The 26,264-nt window shown below is 47.6% G+C and overlaps 1 pseudogene; it reads right to left on the bottom strand.

Annotated features, from left to right (window-relative positions):
* Window positions 1-2,028, bottom strand: part of LOC141147955 (interferon-induced very large GTPase 1-like) — an 81,644-nt pseudogene extending 79,616 nt beyond the window's left edge.
* Between the last annotated feature and the right edge of the window lie 24,236 nt (window positions 2,029-26,264).

The following is a 26,264-nucleotide window of genomic DNA, read 5'->3' as shown; positions in this document are numbered from 1 at the left end:
TGGCTCCCCCCATGAACACCAGTCACCCCAGCATGGCTCCCACCATGAACACCAGTCACCCCAGTGTTACTCCCCCCATGGACACCAGTCACCCCAGCATGGCTCCCACCAGGAGTACTAGTGGCAGCAGCACTGTTCTCACAATCCATGTGCTGGGAGTCCACCATGTCACTCCTCTGAGTCTCCTGTACTGTGAATGTCTGCTGGGTTATACTGATGTTCCCACTACCCTCCAGAGCTGGAAGTCCAGCAGGAGGATCTACTCCAACCTCACTGTCCTCCAGGGGCTGCACAGTCTTCCCTTCAGGAGACACATGTGGTGGCTGCGTGCGTTGGACTGGTTCCCCAGAGTCTGACTCTGTAGAAGACTCAATCCTTCCACTCAATCCCGCCTCAAATCGATCACAATTGTAGTACACCTCCACCACTGGTCCCAGTTCTTCCAGAACAGCATCAATGTCCTTTGACACACCGGCCAGTTCAATGCCCAGGGAGTTCAGTTTGCTGTCATATAAAATTTCCTTCTTGGGGTTGGCAGCTTTAAATCTATAAACACATTCAATCTGCTTCTGGATCTTAGTCTTGTTTTTCTCAGGGACGCCATTCTTTTTACCAAGAAAGGAATTTTGTCAGCCAGGTGCAGCGCAGGTTCAGACTTTAACACTTTCTGCTTCGCTGCTGCAGGACGCTTGAAATTCTTGTCCACCTTCCCATTACCAGTGCTGGTCTGAGGGTCTCTGCTGGGTGTAGATGGTTTCACTGGGGCAGATTGTGGAAAATTATTACCACCCTCCTCTTTATTCTGCTGCAGCTTAGAGCGCGATGAACGTCCCTGGCTGCTGCCCACCATTACACACTGTTGTAAGTTCTCTTTAATGGTTTTCTGTTCTAAGGAAGTTCTGGTGTATTTGCGAGGAGTACTGGGAGAAACCGATGAGAGCCTCTTGAGCCCATCGGGAGAGAGAGCCCTGACTGATGGGGGCATGGCCAGGGAGGAGTTGCAGAAAAGTTGTTATAGTTCAGGATTGGTACAAAAGGGGAAAAGGGTTGGGCCTGAGCTCAGGAGTTTGGCACCCCAGGGGATTATGGTCCTTTTCGGACGGAAGAATGGAAGAGCTCGGACCTGACCCTGCGGCTCCAGCTATGGACACAGATCACCTCCTGGCTAAGGTCCGTGAGCTGGCCCTCAAGGGTCAGGCTGACTGGCTCTTTGCCCTCTTATCCCCTGGGGTGCCCTCTCCTGCCCCTTCCACTGCCCCTTCCCCTGTTCCTCCTCCCGAGTCGGATGGACGCAGGGCCCGCAGACGTGCCCGTCCACCTTCTCGCTTCAGCCCCAGCCCCTCTGCGGCCTCTCACTGCTCTCCCCCTCCTCCCCCCATCCATCCCTCTCCGGTTCGGGCTCCCAGGGCTCCAGCAGCCAGGAAGCGGGGGTCGGCCGCCCACGGCCTCGAGTTGGTCCGTACCTGCTTCCGCCCCTGCTAGCAGCGGGGGGGCGGCGGGTGTGCGGCCGCTCCGCTCCTCGGCCAGGCTGTCCTCTCGCAGGGCGGCTGGAGGGGGCCGGAGCTGTTCGCCCGCTCCAGCGGCGGCTTTCGTTCCCTCGGGCAGCGTCGACGGCGCCTCGGTTCGATACCGGCGCCCCCTAGCGGCCAGCTCGCTCCCTGCGCCTAGCCAGGCGGGAGGATTCGATCTGGCCGTGCACAGCACAGGCAATGCATGTCCCCAGCACCCCTCTGCGCCCGGCTGGGCGGGGGGTGATTGTGGGGGCATGCATGGGGGAACATATGGGTGCGAGCTGCCTCATCCTGCGCCCTACAGGGTGGGGTCGCAGCTGGCCCAGGATTCCTATGGCCAGGGCCCCCTTCATAATGTGGCCCTTTCAGCACCCGGCTGGGTGGGGGGTAATTCATCCCGGGACGCGAATCGTCCAAGAGTGGCCAGGTCGCACGGTCCCCCGGCGCCTTCATGGGCGGGGCCCTCGGCAGCTTCTGGGCCATCGGGAACGGGTTTTTCGCAGGACGGGACTCCCATTGCGCCCGGACGGGTGGCGGACAGGTCCCAGACCCAGGCCGCGCCATGTCATTTACCATCCCGGATGAGATGTGCCCCCTCTGCGCCTGGCAGGGCGGGTGCGGGATTTTCGGCCCCCTCGGATGCCATTCCCCCCGTGCTCTCAGACGCCCCCCAGCGCCCAGTCGGGCGGAGGGCTCGCGGATTCCCCCCCTCCAGTCCCTTGGGTTTAACCCCTCCTACGCGGTCAACATGGCGGGTAACGCCAGTCTCCCTGCGCCCGGCTGGGCGGGAGATTCTGGATCCGGGCTGGCGGCAGCTTCCGCCCCGGATCAGCCGGACAGAATCCCGAGACGCTCCTGCACCTGCACAGTCCCTGCCCTCGGCCAAGGGGCCCCTTCAGCGTCTGGGGAGGGACCCCCGCCTTTGGATCTATCAGTCGGCCGGGACGGCCCGAACATACACGGCCCCGTTGCTCCTCACGGTGCTGGCCGTTCCAGCCTGCAGTCTCCCGGAGTCGTATGGGACACCGCCTCGCCCGTCGATCATCCATCGGTGATGCCTCCAAGGATCAGTGAGTATGATTGTGAACTGATTTGGGGGAGGTCTGTTGATGATTCCGTATCGGGCCCTGAAGACCGTATAGTGTCGGTGGTCAGGTCGGTTCTCTCTAGCATGGGCGTTTCGGGCGCGGCGGCAAATCTTTCCCCTCCTTCCGGAGGGGCCTTGTGGGCGGTAGCTCCCACGGGTGCCCACATACCGGAGGAGACGAAGGAAAGAATATGGCGTCAGGATTTCGTTGATTTCCTCGCTCTAGTTCCGTCGGACAGGGAAACAGTCGACAAATCCCGTCAGGTGGACGTCGCTACACAGGGCGATAAAGTCAAGCAGCTTCCTAGAACATTTGGGAACTGGCTGCAGGGTTTTTGCGCCTACGCGGGTGTGCTCTGTGAGCGTTACCCAGAGTTGGCGACCTCCTTGTTCTGCTACCTGGACCTTATCTGGGGAGCGTACAAGGTTTATGGGGGTCAATGCTGGTTCCAGTATGATACCCAGTTTAGACAGAAGATGGCGGCGCGCAAGGAGCTTCGTTTCGACTGTCAGGATGGTAGCCTATGGTTATTGCTAATGTGCCCTCATAGGCCGGCGTCCTTTCAGTCCGCGGTCGGCGCTCCTCAATCCGGAGCGTCGGCCGCCTCCAAGAAAGGTGTCTGTTGGCTTTTCAACGAAAGCCACTGTAAGTGGTACTCCGCCTGTCGTTTCAGGCATGAGTGCTCTAGCTGTGGGGGCGCTCACCCCTCCAGCCGGTGCTTCAGGAAGGGAAAACAGACACTTTCCAGAGCGGGAGCCAAGACCGACCTTCCTAAGCCGGAGGACGCCGGTGAACGTCCTAGAGATGTTGCCCTGGCTAGACCGTTACCCCCTTCGTAGGGAGGCCCTGATTCTAAAGGATGGCCTGGATCGAGGTTTTTGGATACCGTTTTCCCCGTCTAACGCTCCTACCATGTCGGCTAATTTAAAATCGGCAGTGGAATTTGAATCCGTAGTGGCCCAAAAAATCCAGAAAGAGCTGGAACTGGGGCGCATGGCGGGCCCCTTTGATCTTCCCCCATTTCACAACCTGCGGGTGTCCCCTCTAGGCGTGGTCCCCAAAAAAGCGAGTGGTAAATTTCGTTTAATTCATCACTTATCCTACCCTTCCGGCTCCTCTGTCAACGACGGAATTGATCGCGAGGAATCGCGGGTGCATTACGCGTCATTTGATAAGGCTCTTCACCTCGTCAGGGCAGCAGGGCGTTCCGCTCTTTTGGCAAAAGCGGAAATTGAATCCGCTTTTCGCCTTCTCCCGGTCCACCCGGATTGTTTCCACCTCCTGGGTTGCTACTTTCAGGGAAGCTATTTCTTCGATATGTGCCTGCCTATGGGTTGCGCCATTTCGTGTTACTTTTTCGAGTTATTTAGTAGCTTCCTTGAGTGGGTGGTCGCCCGGGAGGCCGGATCTCAGTCCATGCTGCACTACTTGGATGATTTCCTTTTTGTGGGTCCCTCGGACAGTGGGCGGTGTCAATGCTTACTCTCTGTTTTTCAAGATGTTTGTCGGCGTTTCGCCGTCCCACTGTCCGTTGACAAGACCGAGGGTCCAGTAACGGTACTATCCTTTTTGGGTATCGAGATTGACACAGTGGCCATGGTCTTTCGCCTGCCGAGGGAGAAGCTGACCAGGCTTCTATCCCTGGTGCGTTTGGCGAAAGGGTCGAAAAAGCTTCAACTGAAGCAGCTGCAATCTCTGCTGGGACACCTTGTATTCGCGTGCAGGGTCATACGCATGGGGAGGGCTTTCTGCAGGCGCTTGTCTTGGGTCACGAAGGGCGTTACCACCACGTTCGGATCACCAAGCCCATGCGGGCGGATTTGGATATTTGGCTAACCTTTTTGCAATCCTACAACGGTCAGTCTTGTTGGTTGCGGGAGGAGGTACCGAACTCACAGCTGGAGTTGTACACTGATGCGGTAGGCTCCTGTGGTTTCGGTGCTTTCTTTCGGGGGGAGTGGTCTGCGGAATGTTGGCCGGCCTCATGGGCCCGCATGGACTTATTGCGCAATCTCACCCTTTTGGAGCTTTTCCCGATCATAGTAGCGGTGGAACTTTGGGGTGAGCAGTTGCGCAATCGTCAGGTGATCTTTTGGTCAGACAATATGAGCGTAGTGCAGGTAGTGAACAAGCAATCGGCCAGTTCCCCCCCAGTTGTGTCACTGTTGCGTTTTTTGGTTTTAAAATGTTTGCAATTTAACATTTATGTTAGGGCAAAACACGTTCCGGGAGTTTCTAATGACATTGCCGATGCTCTTTCCCGCCAACAGTACCCCCGTTTTCGTTCCCTGGCTCCGTCGGCTTCGCTGGAGGGCCTCCCCTGTCCGGCCCACTTATGGAACCTCGTTTCCGGGGATTGTTAGAACTGCTTCGGTCGTCGCTTTCTCCGAGGACGTGGGCGTCGTATTGTCGGGTCTGGCACGAGTGGTCACAAGCGTCGGGCGGTGAGTTCTCTATTTCATCTCCGGATGATAGACGTTTGATCCTATTTGCTTACCTGGTCCAGTTACAGGATAAGGGAGTGTCGGGTTCCACTGTCTCTTCGGCCATGTCCGCTTTATCCTTTTGGTTTCAGCTTCTGGGGTGGGGGGATGTCACAAAAGCCTTTCCAGTGCGTCGGATATTGAGGGGCTGGAAACGCATCACTCATCTGCCTGATTCCAGGCGCCCCATTTCTTTACAGATTTTATCGGATGTTTTGGCTATGTTGCCGGAGGTGTGCTCATCCGAGTTTGAGTTTTTGCTGTTCCGAGTAGCTTTCTCATGGGCGTTTTTTGGGGCTTTTCGCATCGGGGAATTAGTCGCAAAATCCAGGTCTTCCACTGGGGGTATTCGATCGGAGGATGTCGTCCTGTCGGAGCGCAGTGTCACCATTTTATTGCGCTCCTCGAAGACTGACAGCCTTGGCAGGGGCCGCCGAGTGGTGCTGCACCACTGTGGCGGCCCATTCTGTCCTGTGTCTCTGGCCGTTCTTTTTCTTTCCGCGCGCCCCCCGTCTCCCACTTTTTTCGTGCACGCTGACTCCTCCTCGTTGAGTCGCTTCCAATTTTTAAAAGTTTTTCGTTTTTGCCTCGAGGCTTTAGGTTTACCAGCGGGCGAATTTTCAACTCACTCTTTTCGCATAGGCGCTGCCACCGCCGCTTCTGGCTTAGGGTTTTCCGATACGGAACTTCAGCGGCTGGGTAGATGGGAGTCGTCTCGTTTTTCGCTGTATGTTCGCCCTCACCTTTTGTGTTAATTTCAGGTTTTCCCCCGACTCAAGTTTGGATTTTGGGCGATTCCTTTGTCTTCTGGGCGGCTCGTCGCGCAGAGATCCGGAACTATGGGAGAAATTTGGGACTCTCTTCAGACGTGGCAAGGATTCGCTGGCTGGGCCTGCGCGGGCTGCGTTGGCATCAGGTACTGTGGGAATGTTGGCACCTCCGTACCCGCGTGTCCGGTCACATTGTCCTGGTGGTTCACGCCGGAGGGAACGACGTAGGTTACACCCGGTCCGTGGATCTCATTGCTGCCATGAAAGGTGATATTGCTCAATGCCTTGCAATGTTTACCAGTGTGACTTTCGTATGGTCAGAGATTGTCCCTCGTTCTATTTGGGCCAGAGAAGTTCCGGGACCCTGTTTAGAAAATTTTCGGAGGAAGGTCAACGCCCAGGTGTCAAAATTTGTTCGGAGGATCGGGGGGGTCGTTGTCCGTCACAAAGATTTGGAGGGAAACAACAATGACTTGTTGAGGAGGGATGGTGTTCACCTCAACGACATTGGCATGGATATATTTAACCTGGGACTTCAGAGGGGGGTGGAACAGGCGCTGGCTGCGGTGGGGCGCCCGTCAGTGGATCACTGACTGGCTGGTGGCGGTTTTGGTAACCTTGCCAGCAAATATGGAACCCCTTTGATGCCCGGATGGTAATTGGGAGATTGACGGCCGGTCCGGCACTGATGGTAAGGACAGGCCCCTCCTTCATCTCCCTTTTACATTGGTAGTTGAGTGCTCACAGTACAACTGTGACTGGCACGGTTCTAAAGGTTAATATTAATGTTGATTTTAAATAAAGCTGTGGCCTTGCCCTTTCCAACGTTATTGGTTGTATGTGTGGTTCTTATTGGTTTAGAAGAAGGGGTAAGGTATGACAAGTGATGGTTGGGACCTGGGCTTATTGCACCTCAGCAGTCATGAGAGCCTCTTGAGCCCATCGGGAGAGAGAGCCCTGACTGATGGGGGCATGGCCAGGGAGGAGTTGCAGAAAAGTTGTTATAGTTCAGGATTGGTACAAAAGGGGAAAAGGGTTGGGCCTGAGCTCAGGAGTTTGGCACCCCAGGGGATTATGGTCCTTTTCGGACGGAAGAATGGAAGAGCTGCCCACCCTCCCGCCCTAATTTTGATGGTATGTCACAGCGTGTTGCGGTTTTGGTAACCTTGCCAGCAAATATGGAACCCCTTTGATGCCCGGATGGTAATTGGGAGATTGACGGCCGGTCCGGCACTGATGGTAAGGACAGGCCCCTCCTTCATCTCCCTTTTACATTGGTAGTTGAGTGCTCACAGTACAACTGTGACTGGCACGGTTCTAAAGGTTAGTATTAATGTTGATTTTAAATAAAGCTGTGGCCTTGCCCTTTCCAACGTTATTGGTTGTATGTGTGGTTCTTATTGGTTTAGAAGAAGGGGTAAGGTATGACAAGTGATGGTTGGGACCTGGGCTTATTGCACCTCAGCAGTCATGTCTCTGCTCCACTCTGAGCTCTATGAGCTGCACTCTGCTGAGCTTGCTGTGGTTGTAATGGCTGACTGGATTGGATCATGCTTCCAGAACTTGGACTGTACTGGGTGGTATTAGTAAGTTGCTGGACTGAATGAGCCCCACTCTGAGGGGTTTGCATTGACTGTAATGACTGGCTGGATTGAGTTGCACTTCCAGAGTCTGGACTGTGCTGAGCGATAATAACATGTCTCTGAGTAGACTGAGCTGCACTGTGCTGGGCTTGCAATGGCTGCCTGGATTGGATCACGCTTCCAGAACTTGGACTGTACTGGGTGGTATTAGTAAGTTCCTGGACTGAATGAGCCCCACTCTGAAGGGTTCTTTGAGTTGCACTTCCAGTGTTTGGACTGTGCTGAGCGATAATAACATGTCTCTGAACAGACTGAGCTGCACTGTGCTGGGCTTGCTGGGCCTGAAATGGCTGGCTGGACTGAGAACTCTTTTGCTGAATAACATCACCAGACTTCCTCTTATCAGTATTATCGGTACTTTTCATACAAACATTTCCACGTCTACTTACAGTCTCTGCAAGTGTCTTCCCATTCCCAGAACTCTGTCCTCCGGCTTCACCACCAACCACAGCTTCACCTGACAGTCCTTGTGTAGGCCGGAAAGCCTGGGACTCTCCTGAGAGAGATCCCCGCCCAGGGGAGCCCAACCCTGGGCTTGTACCAGACATCAGGGGAGCTCAGCACCACACAGACTTCAGCTGCTCCACAAGCAGCCACACCCTCTGCACAGTACTACTTCTCTTGTCCTGTATGCCGGGTGTAATTCTCAGTATCTGTTCTTATTCTCTATGTATGGACTCTGCACGGTACTACTTCTCTTGTCCTGTATGCCGGGTGTAATTCTCAGTATCTGTTCTTTTTCTGTATGTATGGACTCTGCACAGTACCACTTCTCTTGTCCTGTATGCAGGGTGTTTTTCATATCAAACAACACAGGGCTGTGTACAGAGGGAACAATCTCTTTGTTTTTTCTCTGTGTAAAGCAGGGAGAAGGAACAAAGCGATTTGTAGTAATACGCAGCACATAATACACACAATAACACTTGTTAGGCACAAGTTAATCCCTTGATCGCCCTAGATGTTAACCTCTTCCCAGCCAGTGTCATTAGTACAGTAACAGTGTATAGTTGTAGCACCCCCCTGGGTCTACTGGGAGCAAGAAAGGACCTCCAGATACAGGGAGCGAGCTTACATTCACCCCAGGGCTGAGTCTATGGCTATAATGGGAAGCTGAACAGAATATAGGCGCCAGTCACTTTAGGTATTTTTCAATGCTTTAATTAGAACTTGAGAAAGGTTGTAGGAAAGAGGTTGAGGGTAGGTTTTTAGATACCCTTTATAGCAGATCACTTACAGACTCCTTGAATAAAAGGACAAACAACTTTCTTTCAGCAGATCTTGAATACCTGGGTAGGTCTCTCACACAGACCTAGAAACCAGTAAGTGTCTGGATAAGCCTCTCTCACAGACTTAACAGCCAGTAGATGCTTGGATAAGTCTCTCTCACAAACTTAGCAGCCAGGAGCGCATTACCTTGATTAGATTGTAGAGCAGCTTGACAGTACCAGAACCTTTAAGCTGACCCGGCGGTACTGTAAGGGTAGTCAAATGTAGGTGCATCCTCCAAGTGAGTTACCAGACCCTTCTGAGAGACCAGCCTTCATCCTGGCTCTCTCCAGCAAGTGTCCTCCCCTGGATCTCCTCAGCTTGACTCGGCTTCTTCAATTCAGGCAAGACAGCCCAAGGACCACCTCAGGAGTAGTAGGCCGCAGACAGGCTTCTGGGCCTACTTGCAGAGCTTGCAGCAACGTAGCCTCAGGCCAGAAGGGCCACGAGGTGAGGACTGACTAGAACACATGGCCTCCTTCCAATAAATACCCCTTCCCAGAATGCACAGCGGTCAGGAACCTCCTACTGGGCTGTTCCCGGAAAAAGAATATTCATTACAGCTCAACTTAGTTGTTATTTTCACACTGTCCTGTGGTACCAGTGGCACCTACTGGCAACAGTGAGAAATGCACAGTCAAGTTTAGAACAGAACCAATAAACTATGCACAATCAACAGTGAAAAAATAAATAAAATAAAGTAAAATAAAATGAATAACAAAAAAAATGTTTTAAAGCGTCCCGTCCCAACGAGCTTGCGCGCAGAAGCGAACGCATACGTGAGCTGCGCCCGCATAGGAAAACAGTGTTCAAACCACACATGTGAGGTATCACGGCGATCGGTAGAGCGAGAGCAATAATGCTAGCCCTAGACCTCCTCTGTAACTCAAGACATGCAACCTGTAGAATTTTTTAAACGTCGCCTTTGGAGATTTTTAAGGGTAAAAGTTTGTCGCCATTCCACAAGCGGGCACAATTTTGAAGCATGACATGTTGGGTATCAATTTACTCAGCGAAACATTATCTTTCACAACAGAAAACAAAATTGGGCTAACTTTACTGTTGTCTTATTTTTTAATTCAAAAAATTTATTTTTTCCAAAAAAAGTGCGCTTGTAAGACCGCTGCGCAAATACGCTGTGACATAAAGTATTGCAACGACTGCCATTTTATTCTTTAGGGTGTTAGAAAAAAAATTAGAATGTGGGGGTTCTAAGTAATTTTCTAGCAAAAAAACGTTTAACGTTTTTAACTTGTAAACAACATATCTGAAAAAGAGTCTCGCTCCTTAAGTGGTTAAAAAAAAGACAGTATTCAGAATCGCCAATTTTAATGATCTGAATACTTTTAAGTGTAAAGGAGAGATTTGGGGTCTTTTAGAACCCCAATCCCTCCATAAAGAGTACCTGTCACCACCTATTACTGTCACAAGGGATGTTTACATCCCTTGTGACAGCAATAAAAGTGATCAGATTTTTTTTTTTTTTTAAGGGACAATGTAAAAAAATCCTTGTGTGCTCGCGCAAAGAAAACGCATACGTAAGTCACGCCCACAAATGTAAACAGTGTTCAAATCACACATGTGAGGTATCCCCGCGATTGTCAGAGTGAAAACAATAATTCTAGCAAAAGACCTCCTCTGTAACTCTAAAATGGTAACCGTTAAATTGTTTTAAAGCGTCACCAAGGAGCACCTTCAAGCATTCTAGGAGCATAAATTACACGTAAATTATGCATCTCATCAAATCTAGATGCCTAAAAGCATTGAGTTGCTGCCATGTGATTGGCTGATTAGCAATTTGTGTTACCAAGCAATTGAACAGGTGTACCTAATAAAGTGGCCAGTGAGTGTAGGTTGTTCCTTATTTCTGGTGGCAAACCTGCAAAGCTTTCAGCCAGAAGTTACTGAATCTCAGGGAATCCCCACATTCCCATTATAGTACAAAGCTGAACCTTGCCTTTATCAATCAGCATTATATTGGCAGCTCCTAACTGGATAATAGCAGCAGCTGGAGGCTGTGGAAGCAAAACTTTCCTTTCCCTGAGGGCATTGTAGGAAATCTATTATTACAATGTAACAATAACTAATCCCATTCCTGAAATGATTATGTAGACGGAAGTCCCAATAATGAAATCTATATGATAACAGAATTATTTCTTACCTCTGTAGAAGTGTTGTGGCTCATCTGCTGTACAGATAGTTTCATTTCCTCTTCTGAGCGTTGTATGCACAGCGATTGTTTGTCTTTGTTTGCTTTATTTTTTTTTCCTGTTCTACCAGTATTGTCGGGGAAATCCCTTTTACTTTTCTAACATCTTATAACAGTGACTCAGTGACACTGTACAAGATACAAAGTACTCAGGGCTGCTTTACACTACAAAAATGGATATGTTCTGGATGCATTTCTGTATAGCATTACAATGCATTTTTTCCCCTCGTTTTTTCTTCACCTTTGTAGATTTTGTAGAAGAAATGATGAATAGTCAGATGAATCTTGTGAAGAGCTTGTTTATTCCCAGCCAGCAGAGAGCCACAACCTACTTCCTCTAGTTTCAATGCATAACTTCCTACTTCCTGATCCTACCCCAACTCCTCACAATGTAAATACAACACATACATATTCTACATCTTTCCCCTTTTAAAGAAAGGATATGCATATGTAGAGCACTACCCCCCGTACGAGGTGCTGGTAGTTCATTCTTTTCTGTAGTGTGACTCCATTACCCCTCTCCAGCACGAACGACACAGCAGACAGTCCAGAACATTTGAACATTTAAACTTTATTCTTATCCGGCACTCATTGCGGTACTGCATTACAGAGTCACTCTGAATAACTCTTATGCCCCGTACACACGGTCGGATTTTCCGATGGAAAATGTCCGATCGGAGCGTGTTGTCGGAAATTCCGACCGTGTGTGGGCTCCATCGGACATTTTCCATCGGATTTTCCGACACACAAAGTTGGAGAGCAGGAGATAAAATTTTCCGACAACAAAATCCGTTGTCGGAAATTCCGATCGTGTGTACACAAATCCAACGGACAAAGTGCCACGCATGCTCAGAATAAATAAAGAGATGAAAGCTATTGGCCACTGCCCCATTTATAGTCCCGACGTACGTGTTTTACGTCACCGCGTTCAGAATGATCGGATTTTCCGACAACTTTGTGTGACCGTGTGTATGCAAGACAAGTTTGAGCCAACATCCGTCGGAAAAAATCCTAGGATTTTGTTGTCGGAATGTCTGAACAAAGTCCGACCGTGTGTACGCCCTATTACAGATTTGGCATTAAGTGAAACAAATCATGTGACTACATAGTCCAGATCATTTAGAGCCACTGTGAATAACTTATGCCGCGTACACACGGTCGGACTTTCCGGCATACTTGGTCCGGCGGACCAGAGTGTGCCGGACAATCCGCCCGTGTGTAGGCTCCGGTGGACTTTTTCGGCGGACTTTTTCCCAAAAGCCCGCCGGACCTAGATTTGAAACATATTTTAAATCTTTCCGTCTGACTCAGTTTCGGGCGGAAAGTCCGCTCGTCTGTGTGCTGGTCCGACGGAAAGCCCGCTCGTGTGTATGCTGGTCCAACGGACCAGATACGACGCGAGGGCAGGGTATTGCATTTCGCGCTCGCTGCAATAGGAAAAACAAATTTTCCTATTGCGGCGAGCGCGGGGCATACCAGGCCCTTAGGTCTGGCATGGATTATAAAGGGAACCCCCCTACGCTGAAAAAACGGCGTGGGGTCCCCCCTAAAATCCATACCAGACCCCGATCCGAGCACGCAGCCTGCCCGGTCAGGAAAGGGGTGGGGATGAGCGAGCGCCCCCCCTCCTGAACCGTACCAGGCCGCATGCCCTCAACATGGGGGGTGGGTGCTTTGGGGGAGGGGGGTGCCCTGCGGGGCCCCCCCACCCCAAAGCACCTTGTCCCCATGTTGATGAGGACAAGGGCCTCTTCCCGACAACCCTAGCCGTTGGTTGTTGGGGTCTGCGGGCGGGGGGCTTATTGGAATCCAGGAGCCCCCTATAATAAGAGGGCCCCCAGATCCCGCCCCCCCCACCCAATGTGAATGAGTATGGGGTACATGGTACCCCTACCCATTCACCTAGGGAAAAAGTGTAAATAATAAAACACTACACAGGTTTTTAAAATATTTTTTTAAACAGCTCCGGGGGGGATCTTCCTCCGGCTTCAGGGGTCTTCTTCCGGCTTTGGGGGTCCCTCCGGTTCATCTTCTCCCGGCGTCTGGTTGGTTCTTCTCCGCTCTCTTCTCCCGGTGTTCCAGTTCTTCGGCCGGCTCCTCCGCTGTGTCCAGGTAGCTCTCTTGCCAGCAGAGGTCCGGACTTCTGGGCTTCTTGTCTTCTGGGCTTCTGGGCTTCTTGTCTTCTCTTCTCTTCTCCAGATGTTGACACGACACTCTCTCCAGCTGGACTGCTCTATGAGGGCTGCGTTGTGACTTATATAGGTGGAGACACGACACAACGTTTTAGGAGGCATAGTCAACATCACCCAGTGACCACGCCCCCTAAAACGTCACAGTCCCAGCATGCCCAGGGACTGTGACATCAAAAGGGGGCGGGGTCTCCGCCTATATAAGTCACAACGCAGCCCTCAGAGAGCAGTCCAGCCGGAGAGAGCGTTGTGTCAACATCTGGAGAAGAGAAGAGAAGACAAGAAGCCCAGAAGCCCAGAAGACAAGAAGCCCAGAAGTCCAGACCTCTGCTGGCAAGAGAGCTACCTGAACACAGCGGAGGAGCCGGCTGAAGAACTGGAACACCGGGAGAAGAGAGCGGTGTTAGGGAAATAATTCACCATCTCAGACCGTCCTCGGGCATCAAGGTAATATTTATTGCATATGCAAGAGAAATGAATAGCATTACATGTTCATGCTGTCATCGTCATTTCTAAGGAAAATACTGTGGTACATGTCTTTTTTATAAGTCCTGGACACCCCCCTTTCCTGTCTTAAAACATGCCCAGTCTCATGTATTTTCAACTTTATTCTGGACAGAACAGGAAAGGTGGAAGTGTCTGTTACAGACTGTTATCTTCATCTAACAATGGTTACAGGATACTGACTTGAAAACTCCCCAAGCCAACACAAAAATACAGTATATATTCAGAAAACTGCATATCTAAGCATATTATATTGCTGACTCCATTTTATTACTAGTCTTTAGCTTAATCCTAGATTCATAGCTTATTTCTAGGCCATGATAAACAAAATGGCGTCTTTCATAACTGACATTTAAAGTATAATTTCTCTAACATCTCCCTCCTTTTATACTAATAATGTCAATAATTCAAATATCCAGGTTCTCTTATTTTACCAGGTATTATCATTTAGACAGATAAGTCCTTAGCGAGAGTTGTAAATTCATAATCAGGTTCCGAGTATAGTTCCGTGTTGCTCTGGAGGAGCATAGTTTTTGTTAAAGATGTGTCAATCAGTCTTTGAAGAATTCCCCTAATACAGGGAATGCAGCAACATCCACACAATGTAAGAACTGCGGTTGCCATGACAATAGAGATAAGCAAACTTTTTGCAAGATCACCCTATTTACCAAACCATTTTTCAAAAAGTCTCGTCAGGGGGTTCTCTACACCAGAGTTCTCAGCTAATTCTTCAGATAGCATTTGTAGGCCTTATAAGGCCTTGGTGATACTTCCATCAGGTGCCATATTGTTTGGAATAAAAGTGCAGCAGAAGGTGCCGAACATTTTGCATACCCCACCCCTTTCTGCCAGCAACATATCCAACGCTATACGGTTCTGCCACGCTGTCAAAGAGGTGGCGTCCAATTGTGCTGCTATACCTTTGATAGCATCTCTGGTGTTATTCACAAACCTCTGCTGGTTGTAGTAGATGTAGTTTATCCAGTCGACGTTCTTGTTGGTCTGGACTCATATGAAGAGTGAGGTGAGTCCTGCTGTTATTTGATTCTGCGCTTTAATTCCATCTGGAACTCCACGTGGAACACCTATTTCGTCTATATACACTCGGTTGTCAAATGATCCTTGTGGTGTTTCTCGCTTAATTCCTTTAAAAAAAAGTATTTACCTGGTAGTTTCATTGATTTATCACTCATAGGAACTATATAAAAGGGAAGCAGCAATCGGGTAAGAGCACAACTACCCTCCCATCTAGGTGGCAGTCTGGGCCTTAGTCTCTTATCTCCACACAGACACCAAACATCAGCCAATTGCTGTTTTTGTTCCTGAAACCATTTTATTTCATACTTAATGTCTGTAGTAAGGGTTGTAGTTGCACAGTAGTCAGGGGATAGGGTGCCAACATTTGTACCATTACTGTCATTGTTAGAAAAACAAGTAAAACTTCCTGGTAATGCTTGTACTGATGGGGGTATACTTTGCATTTTAGTCTTAGGGTAACTCTTTTTCTCATTTACACATTCTGACCCAGTTATATTTTATGAAAACATTCTTATTATACAAGTCAAGTCTATTTCTTCTTTAGGGAGAGGAACGGTGGCTAGTTGTGGAATATAATAAGGTTTACCATACAGCATTTCATACGGTGTTAGTCCTTTAGCAGTAGGGGTAATTCTTATACTCAACAATGCCATTGGCAAACACTAAACCCATTTATTTTTCCCTGTTTCCTTCAACAATTTTCTTAGTTTACTCTTTAAGGTACCATTGTGTCTCTCCACTGTGCCCACAGATTGTGGGTGGTAGACACAGTGTTTTTTTAGGTCAATATTGTACCATTTACCAATTTGTTGTATTGTTCGGTTTACAAAATGGGAGCCATTGTCACTGTAAATCACAGAGGGGATCCCATGAAATGGAATCACCTCTTTGATTAGTACTTTGGCTGCTGATTGTCCATTTGGGTGTGTCAGGAAAAGCTTCCACCCACTTTATAAACAACAATAATCATAAAATCCACGCATATCATGTGAAAGGGATAAGAGGGTTGTGGGGAATGACCTCTTAAGGGTCTTAGGACACCTTGAGCATGGTATCTGTTACAAAGCGGACATGTGAGGCAAAAATTTCTAGAGTCGTTCGTAAACCCATATGTTGTGAACACCTTATTGATCACCTGCTCCATCCCTCCTTTTGAGATATGGGCTTGCTCATGGCTCAATAACGCAGCATATCTAAACAGTGATGTAGGTAAGATGGGTTTACCTTCTGTACTTGTGTATATACCATTGACCAGCGTTGCCCCTTTAGATAACCACTTTTTTTTTTCACTTGCCGGTGATGTTTTCTGCATTTCTGATAACCATGTTTTATCAATAGCTTTCCGTACCTCATCATTTTCTTGGGGACCTGTATAGTATATGTGTGTTTTTTTGCGGTCCTGTAGCAGCTTCCCTTGTGGTCTTTGCCTGTTAGTGCATTCCCTAGAGTAATTGGATCTGTTCCCTTTCTGTGTGCTGTACATTTACAAATAGCCACTTGTGTTGGTTTCTGTACATTTTCTAGAAGGGCCAGGATAAGATCTCTATGTGAGATTGGTTTACCTGTGGACGTAATCATACCCCTATTTTACCATTGCTGGGCAAATATGTGTATAGTAGAAAAAGCGTATTGGCTGTCTGTATAAATATTTATTTTCTTCCCTTCCCCTAGACTACAGGCCCTGAATAGGGCAATAATTTCAGCTTGTTGTGTAGAGTAGGAACTGGGAAGAGGTCTGGCTTCAATGACCTGGTCATGCGTTACTATAGTGTATGCCTTTGATTTACCCCTTTATCGTCCTTTTTACAAGACCCATCAACACAAAAGATAATGTCAGCATCTAGAAAGGGAACATCAGTGAGAACCCACAATGAGGTGCTTTACCTTCGTAAATGCATCCTCTGCTTGCACATTCCACTGAATGGAATCTTTTGCAGCCATTAGTGAACCATAGATGAGATCAGAAAGAGGCGCCACCTCCATAGCATAATTTGCTATCCATGCTCTACAGACATTTGCCATGCCAAGAAATGACATCATTTATTTTTTGGTATGTGATTTGGGGACTTGAAGGATGGCCTCTTTTCTAATCTCATGCAGAAAGTCTACCTTCTTGAGATAAAATGTAACCCAGGTATTTCACCTTTTCTTTCCACAGTTGTAATTAGTCTTTGCTGACCTTTTGACCTTGGTCTGCGAGGAAATGCATCAGAACCATGGTAATTTTACATACATTACTACCAGAATGTCATCCACATACAAGAGAATTTAACTCCCACTGGGAGGTACAAACCGAGACAAATTATTGGACATTCTTTGTGAGAAGGTAGTTGGACTTTCACAATATCCCTGGGATAACTTAGTGTATGTGTACCTTTTTTTTTGTGTACATAAATGCAACCCAGAACTGACTGTCTTTGTGTAAGGGAATGGGAAAGAAGGATTACTGTTATCGATAACAGAAAATACCTTGTTCTCTGGGTAGAGCTCGTTCAGGAGTACATGCATGTCTGGGACCACCGGGGCCCTCGGTAATACGGCCCTATTGACAGCCTGTAAATCCTGCACGAGTCTCCACCCATCTTTCTCTCCCTTATGCCTCCTATACCTCTGAATCCCTCTGGATTTTAGTTTCTTATCTGTCAGTTGGACCCAGTTTGTGATAAGTTCTCCTAGCTCATGCCATGATACCTTGGGATTCTGGGTGACCGAAACACAAGGTGCAGTATCCTGCCTGTATATTTGCAGAATAGGCTGTGGTAGGAGACAAGTAGCCACGCTATTTCCCCTCTTATCACAGTACAGACATTTTAAGAGAACTTCAGTGTTAGTGAGACTCATTAACTGTTTCTCATAGGACTTATCAGGCCCAGAGGTCTTTCTGTAGTACATGGTGCAATAGAGTTGTCTGGACCTTATACCTTTTCCTCACAGACTCTTTGTCAATTATTTCTGCCAGGGTTTTGGGTATATTTAATCCCTCAGTTTGCAAATTCCAGGCTGTACCAGTATCAGGGCTCATTATCCACGGCTGTGATTTGTTTTTCACACAGCCGATGGGCTCTGAGACCTCCCTCCACTGGTACGACGGAAATATCAAGAGCGTGCAACATGTCTCTACCCAACAAATTAACAGGACATTTAGTCAAAATTACAATTTTACACTGAGCCTTTTTACCTGTCTGTGGATCTTCCACAATAAGGCCTTCAGACATGACCTCCTGGTGCATCAACCCATTTTGCAGATTTTACATATACTACACCTTTTTCTTTACCTTTTTCATATCCAGCGGCTGTATTAGGGTCCTACAAGCCCCAGTATCACAGAGAAATGTTAGCCATCTACCCTTCACAACCAAGATTATTTCTGACTTGACTTTAGCATGCAAACAAGTTTCAACAGCGCACACATCCAAAATTTCAGATTCTTTTTCATCATTTTCTTCTGTATCTCTCTCTCTGCAGACATACTAACATCTTCTAGTCATGCTTCTTCCTGTTTAACCTACATTCTTTTACCAAATGACCTCTTTTACCTCACAGGAAACACTCCCCTCACTTACTTTTTTTTTTTTTTTCATAGTCCTGAATGCGGGGCCTTGTTCAGGTGTTTCCCATCAGGTGTTTTCCTTCTGTTCTCCTTCTCAATGACATACACATCATTACCTTCACCTACATAAGCACTTTCCCTTTCTTTACTCTCTTTTTTGATTGGAAGTGCCGCTCAGCATGCCTCGCATACTCAATCAGCTCCTGAAGTCTGCAGATCCTATGGTTGATCATGTGTTTGGTAACAAACTTGATATAGGGCAAGCAGCCCTTTCAAGATTGCATCCTTTAGCTGTTGCTCATATGGGCTATCGTTTACTTGATTTACTAGGACTTCTATTCCTGAGTGATTATTAAAAATCTCCCTCATTCTAACAATGAAATTGTCCACTATTTCCTCTTCTCCCTGCATACACTGTTTTATAATGGACCAGTCGGCTCGACATATCCATCTATTCTCTATCCTTCTTATAAGAGCATTTCTCCTGTTTTTTAGTGCTGCATCATCATGAGGCAACACAACTCCCTGATTGTTTAATCCACTCCAATCTCCCACTACATGATGCTAGTCGGGACCCAGGATCTGTCTGGTGACCTGCTCTATTTCCCTCCCAATAAGATGATAGCTAGCAATCATTCCCATGATACCATCCCTGATTTGAGCTATGTTGACCTTGGGATGTGGTACCCTTTCAGTAGTTTTTTTAACATCTCCAAGGGGCGATATACCATCATAGTGTTGGGGACTACTATACCTCCTACATTTTGTCCTGCCCTAGGGTTGGGAACTTCAATTAGTGGAAATTCTTCCTCTCCACATTCTGTTTGTTCCCCTGCTGAGGGGGATATCAATTGGTTCACCAGGAAGGCCTAATTTCTTCTGTTTTCTTATTTTTGTGCCGGCATAATTTTTAAGCTTTCTACACAGTATTACACAATAATCCTTATTTAAAAATGCATCAAAATCATACTTTGTTTTCAAACATTTTAGAAAATGTCACATTCTCTTTGTCTGGACTACACATATACTTAACATCTTCATTCATACCAACAGATTTTCCATGGATCATACCTACTTTGTTTATCGTGCACATGGAGCTCTTTTTTTGTTAATGTCTTCTCACAATGACACAACACACGCACACAGTATCTTATCACTTGCAATCACTCACAGACTTTCTAGTCATGATATATCACTTCTAGATTACTGATCTTGTGTATTGCTAAAACACTGGTTACTTAATACTTCACTAACTTGTAGAGAGCATTTACAGAATTACGAGGAGACTGAATTCTCTCAAAACATTTAATATTTCAGTCCTTGATCCAAGGGTATTTATGTGCCTGCTCAGGATTAATACAACATATGAGGCTGGCATGAACACTGCGGTCCGCCAAATGTCCTCTGTTTGTTACCTGGAAATCTATCAGGCCACACCCTTGTATCGGGGGGGGGGTTCTTTATCTGGAAATATTTTTGATCCAACGGTATTTATATGCCTGGAAAGCTATCAGGCCACACCCTTCTATCAACGGGGGGTTCTTTATCTGGAAGTATTTTTGATCCAAGGGTATTTATATGCCTAGAAATCTATCAGGCCACACCCTTGTATCAACGGGGGCTTCTTTAGTTTTTGATCTAGGAGTATTTATGTGTCCCCAAGGGATTTTCTGCAGTTTACAAGGCTGTCTGGATCTAAGATCCAATCAACAAATTTCCTTTATCTGCACCCAGATATTAGTATGGGACCATACCCCTATATCAAATGACAATTAACCAGAAGAAACAAACAAGAACACACATGAGAGAACACCCGCAGTGCTCGACTGCCGCCAGGTCGCCCTGAGCGCGTCTTCCCAAAACGCGGGCTAGTCACTAGGTCTGCCCATCCAGGATGGCCACAGACGGATCTATACGGGGAATACGTGACCACTTATTTCCCCTCAACAAGAGTAAAGCAGATAGGACAGAAACAGATAAACATTCAATCAATCTCTATATTGTATGTATATATTCAAATCCCTTATTCATCAAATTCCTAATCAAGTCTAACACAAAAGGTTAATAATAAAATAAAAATCTTACCTTGTCCCCAGAGCGGTCTCTTGTGATGATCCGGTAAGTCGCTGCCCGGGAGGCAGTAGTTCAGCGGACCGGCCTCTTTTTAACATCTAATTTAAGACGGAGGACTTACAGTTTTGCCGTACGGTCATCGGTCACTGTTGGCCAGTGCGTCTCGGGGGAGGACTCCCGGCTTTTCGAAGGACCAAATTGTTAGGGAAATAATTCACCATCTCAGACAGTCCTCGGGCATCAAGGTAATATTTATTGCATATGCAAGAGAAATGAATAGCATTACATGTTCATGCTGTCATCGTCATTTCTAAGGAAAATACTGTGGTACATGTCTTTTTTATAAGCCCTGGACACCCCCCTTTCCTGTCTTAAAACATGCCCAGTCTCATGTATTTTCAACTTTATTCTGGACAGAACAGGAAAGGTGGAAGTGTCTGTTACAGACTATTATCTTCATCTAACAATGGTTACAGGATACTGACTTGAAAACTCCCCAAGCCAACACAAAAATACAGGATATATTCAGAAAACTGCATATCTAAGCATATTATATTGCTGACTCCATTTTATTACTAGTCTTTAGCTTAATCCTAGATTCATAGCTTATTTCTAGGCCATGATAAACAAAATGGCGTCTTTCATAACTGACATTTAAAGTATAATTTCTCTAACAAACGGAGAAGAACCAACCGGACGCCGGGAGAAGATGAACCGGAGGGACCCCCGAAGCCGGAAGAAGACCCCCGAAGCCGGAGGAAGATCCCCCCCCCGGAGCTTTTTAATAAAATATTTTAAAAACCTGTGTAGTGTTTTATTATTTACACTTTTTCCCTGAGTGAATGGGTAGGGGTACCATGTACCCCATACTCATTCACATAGGGTGGGGGGCCGGGATCTGGGTGCCCTCTTATTATGGGGGCTCCTGGATTCCGATAAGCCCCCCGCCCGCAGACCCCGACAACCATCGGCCAGGGTTGTAGGGAAGAGGCCCTTGTCCTCATCAACATGTGGACAAGGTGCTTTGGGGAAGGGGGGGCCACGCAGGGTGCTCCCCTCCCCCAAAGCACCCACCCCCATGTTGAGGGCATGCAGCCTTCTACGGTTCAGGAGGGGGGCGCTCGCTCGTCCCCACCCCCTTTCCTGACCGGCCAGGCTGCGTGTTCGGATCGGGGTCTGGTATGGATTTTAAGGGGACCCCACGCCGTTTTTTTGGCGTAGGGGGTTCCCCATATAATCCATACCAGACCTAAGGGCCTGGTATGACCCGCAACGGGGCTCGCAAGGTGTCAATCTCGCCGATAAAAGCGGCAAGATTGACATCTTTTTCTAGTCCCGTCGCACCTGAGTCACGTTCAAAATGAACGGACTTGTCCGTGTGTGGGCAAGTCCGTTCATTCTGAAAGTCCGCCGTAACTCCGGCGAAAGTCCGTCGGAAAGACGGGCGGACTTAGCCCGCCACAAAGTCCAGTGGTGTGTGGGCAAGTCCGTCCGTTTTAAAGTCCGGCGCACCTGGCGGACAAAGTCCGTCAGAAAATGTGCCGGACCAAGTAGGATAGAAAGTCCGACCGTGTGTACCCGGCATTAACCTGCACTTGCTTCCAGTATTACTTTGAAGCTTTCCTTCCTCCTGTTTATTGCTACTTCCCAACCGTACAACACTTCCAAGTATTCCCAAAGAACGTTACTCTGAATAAAGTTCTTTTGGCAGACTGATTGGATTTCTCCGAGGTATTAATTCTCTAAGGCCCAACTCCCTTTGCACAGACTTCTGTATTGACCCGCACACCAACCCCTTATTTGAGGCATTCATTCTCTAAGGCCGAAGATCTGCACCTCCTCCTCCAAGACCCGCGCTTTAACACCTTTAACCAGTTGAGGACCGCCTCATGCAGATATACGTCTGCAGAATGGCACGGGCAGGCAAAATCACGTACCTGGTACGTAATTGCTTTCCCGCGGGCGGGGGGTCCAATCGGACCCCCCCCGGTGCCCGAGGTGGTCGGCTTTGGTCTGGGAGCGATCAGAGATGAGGGGGAGGCCATCCATTCATGTCCCCCCTTCGTGATCGCTCCCAGCCAATGAGGATCTTCCCCTGCCTCTGTGTAGTACACAGAGGCAGAGGATGTGATGTCATCTCTCCTCGGCTCGACAGTTTCCGTTCCGGCGCCGAGGAGAGAAGACATCTGAGTGAGTGCACAAACACACACAGTAGAACATGCCAGGCACACTTTACACCCCTGATCCCCCCCCATCACCACCCGATCACCCCCCAATCACCCCCCCCCCGTCACACTGACACCAAGCAGTTTTTTTCTGATTACTGCATGGTGTCAGTTTGTGACAGTTAGAAGTGGTAGGGCATTTAGTATTAGCCCCCTTTAGGTCTAGGGTACCCCCCAACCCCCCCTAATAAAGTTTTAACCCCTTGATCACCCCCCGTCACCAGTGTCGCTAAGCGATCATTTTTCTGATCGCTGTATTAGTGTCACTGGTGACGCTAGTTAGGGACGTAAATATTTAGGTTCGCCATCAGCGTTTTATAGCGACAGGGACCCCCATATACTACCTAATAAAGGTTTTAACCCCTTGATTGCCCCTAGTTAACCCTTTCACCACTGATCACCGTATAACCATTATGATTGACGCTGGTTAGTTCGTTTATTTTTTATAGTGTCAGGGCACCCGCCGTTTATTACCGAATAAAAGTTTAGCCCCCTGATCGCCCGGCAGTGATATGCGTTGCCCCAGGCAGCGTCAGATTAGCGCCAGTACCGCTAACACCCACGCACGCAGCATACGCCTCCCTTAGTGGTATAGTATCTGAACGAATCAATATCTGATCCGATCAGGTCTATACTAGCGTCCCCAGCAGTTTAGGGTTCCCAAAAACGCAGTGTTAGTGGGATCAGCCCAGATACCTGCTAGCACCTGTGTTTTTCCCCTCCGCCCGGCCCAGCCCAGCCCATCCAAGTGCAGTATCGATCGATCACTGTCACTTACAAAACACTAAACGCATTACTGCAGCGTTCGCAGAGTCAGGCCTGATCCCTGCGATCGCTAACAGTTTTTTGGTAGCGTTTTGGTGAACTGGCAAGCACCAGCCTCAAGCAGCATCAGGTTAGCGCCAGTAGCGCTAACACCCACGCACGCACCGTACACCTCCCTTAGTGGTATAGTATCTGAACGGATCAATATCTGATCCGATCAGATCTATACTAGCGTCCCCAGCAGTTTAGGGTTCCCAAAAACACAATGTTAGCGGGATCAGCCCAGATACCTGCTGGCACCTGCGTTTTGCCCCTCCGCCCGGCCCAGCCCAGCCCACCCAAGTGCAGTATCGATAGATCACTCTCACTTACAAAACACTAAACGCATAACTGCAGCGTTCACAGAGTCAGGCCTGATCCCTGCGATCGCTAACAGTTTTTTTGGTAGCGTTTTGGTGAACTAGCAAGCACCAGCCCCAGGCAGCGTCAGGTTAGTGCCAGTAGCGCTAACACCCACGCACGCACCGTACACCTCCCTTAGTGGTATAGTATCTGAACAGATCAATATCTGATCCGATCAGATCTATATTAGCGTCCCCAGCAGTTTAGGGTTCCCAAAAACACAGTGTTATCGGGATCAGCCCAGATACCTGCTAGCACCTGCATTTTGCCCCTCAGCCCAGCCCACCCAAGTGCAGTATCGATCGATAACTGACACTTACAAAACACTAAACGCATAACTGCAGCGTTCGCAGAGTCAGGCCTGATCCCTGCGATCGCTAAAAGTTTTTTTGGAAGCGTTTTGGTGAACTGGCAAGCATCAGCGGCCTAGTACACCCCGGTCGTAGTCAAACCAGCACTGCAGTAATACTTGGTGACGTGGCGAGTTCCATAAGTGCAGTTCAAGCTGGTGAGGTGGCAAGCACAAGTAGTGTCCCGCTGCCACCAAAAAGACAAACACAGGCCCGTTGTGCCCATAATGCCCTTCCTGCTGCATTCACCAATCCTAATTGGGAACCCACCACTTCTGCAGCGCCCGTACTTCCCCCATTCACATCCCCAACCAAATGCAGTCGGCTGCATGAGAGGCATTTTCTTTATGTCCTCCCGAGTACCCCTACCCAACAAACCCTCCCAAAAAAGATGTTGTGTCTGCAGCAAGCGCGGATATAGGCGTGACACCCGCTATTATTGTCCCTCCTGTCCTGATAATCCTGGTCTTTGCATTGGTGAATGTTTTGAACGCTATCATTCACTAGTTGAGTATTAGCGTAGGGTACAGCATTGCACAGACTAGGCACACTTTCACAGGGTCTCCCAAGATGCCATCGCATTTTGAGAGACCCAAACCTGGAACCGGTTACAGTTATAAAAGTTACAGTTACAAAAAAAAGTGTAAAAAAAAAAAAAAAAAAACAAACAAAAATATAAAATAAAAAAAAAATAGTTGTTGTTTTATTGTTCTCTCTCTCTATTCTCTCTATTGTTCTGCTCTTTTTTACTGTATTCTATTCTGCAATGTTGTATTGTTATTAAGTTTTATCATGTTTGCTTTTCAGGTATGCAATTTTTTATGCTTTACCGTTTACTGTGCTTTATTGTTAACCATTTTTTTGTCTTCAGGTATGCCATTCACGACTTTGAGTGGTTATACCAGAATGATGCCTGCAGGTTTAGGTATCATCTTGGTATCATTCTTTTCAGCCAGCGGTCGGCTTTCATGAAAAAGCAATCCTAGTGGCTAATTAGCCTCTAGACTGCTTTTACAAGCAGTGGGAGGGAATGCCCCCCCCCCCCACCGTCTTCCGTGTTTTTCTCTGGCTCTCCTGTCTCAACAGGGAACCTGAGAATGCAGCCGGTGATTCAGCCAGCTGACCATAGAGCTGATCAGAGACCAGAGTGGCTCCAAACATCTCTATGGCCTAAGAAACCGGAAGCTACGAGCATTTTATGACTTAGATTTCGCCGGAAGTAAACAGCGCCATTGGGAAATTGGGGAAGCATTTTATCACACCGATCTTGGTGTGGTCAGATACTTTGAGGGCAGAGAAGAAATCTAGGGTCTAATAGACCCCAATTTTTTCAAAAAAGAGTACCTGTCACTACCTATTGCTATCATAGGGGATATTTACATTCCCTGAGATAACAATAAAAATGATTTAAAAAAAAAATGAAAGGAACAGTTTAAAAATAAGATAAAAAAAGCAAAAAAATAATAAAGAAAAAAAAAAAAAAAAAAAAAAAGCACCCCTGTCCCCCCTGCTCTCGCGCTAACGCGAACGCAAGCGTTGGTCTGGCGTCAAATGTAAACAGCAATTGCACCATGCATGTGAGGTATCACCGCGAAGGTCAGATCGAGGGCAGTAATTTTAGCAGTAGACCTCCTCTGTAAATGTAAAGTGGTAACCTGTAAAGGCTTTTAAAGGCTTTTAAAAATGTATTAATTTTGTTGCCACTGCACGTTTGTGCGCAATTTTAAAGCATGTCATGTTTGGTATCCATGTACTCGGCCTAAGATCATCTTTTTTATTTCATCAAACAGCTGGGCAATATAATGTGTTTTAGTGCATTAAAATTTAAAAAAGTGTGTTTTTTCCCCAAAAAATGCGTTTGAAAAATCGCTGCGCAAATACTGTGTGAAAAAAAAATGAAACACCCACCATTTTAATCTGTAGGGCATTTGCTTTAAAAAAATATATCATGTTTGGGGGTTCAAAGTAAATTTCTTGCAAAAAAAAAATAATTTTTTCATGTAATCAAAAAGTGTCAGAAAGGGCTTTGTCTTCAAGTGGTTAGAAGAGTGGGTGATGTGTGACATAAGCTTCTAAATGTTGTGCATAAAATGCCAGGACAGTTCAAACCCCCCCCAAATGACCCCATTTTCGAAAGTAGACCCCCCAAGCTATTTGATGAGAGGCATGTCGAGTCCATGGAATATTTTATATTGTGA

Source organism: Aquarana catesbeiana, linkage group LG06, assembly GCF_042186555.1.
Source record: "Aquarana catesbeiana isolate 2022-GZ linkage group LG06, ASM4218655v1, whole genome shotgun sequence".
Classification (NCBI taxonomy): domain Eukaryota; kingdom Metazoa; phylum Chordata; class Amphibia; order Anura; family Ranidae; genus Aquarana; species Aquarana catesbeiana.
The sequence above is the reverse complement of the archived record's forward strand: the minus strand, read 5'-3'. Positions and strand labels throughout refer to the sequence as shown.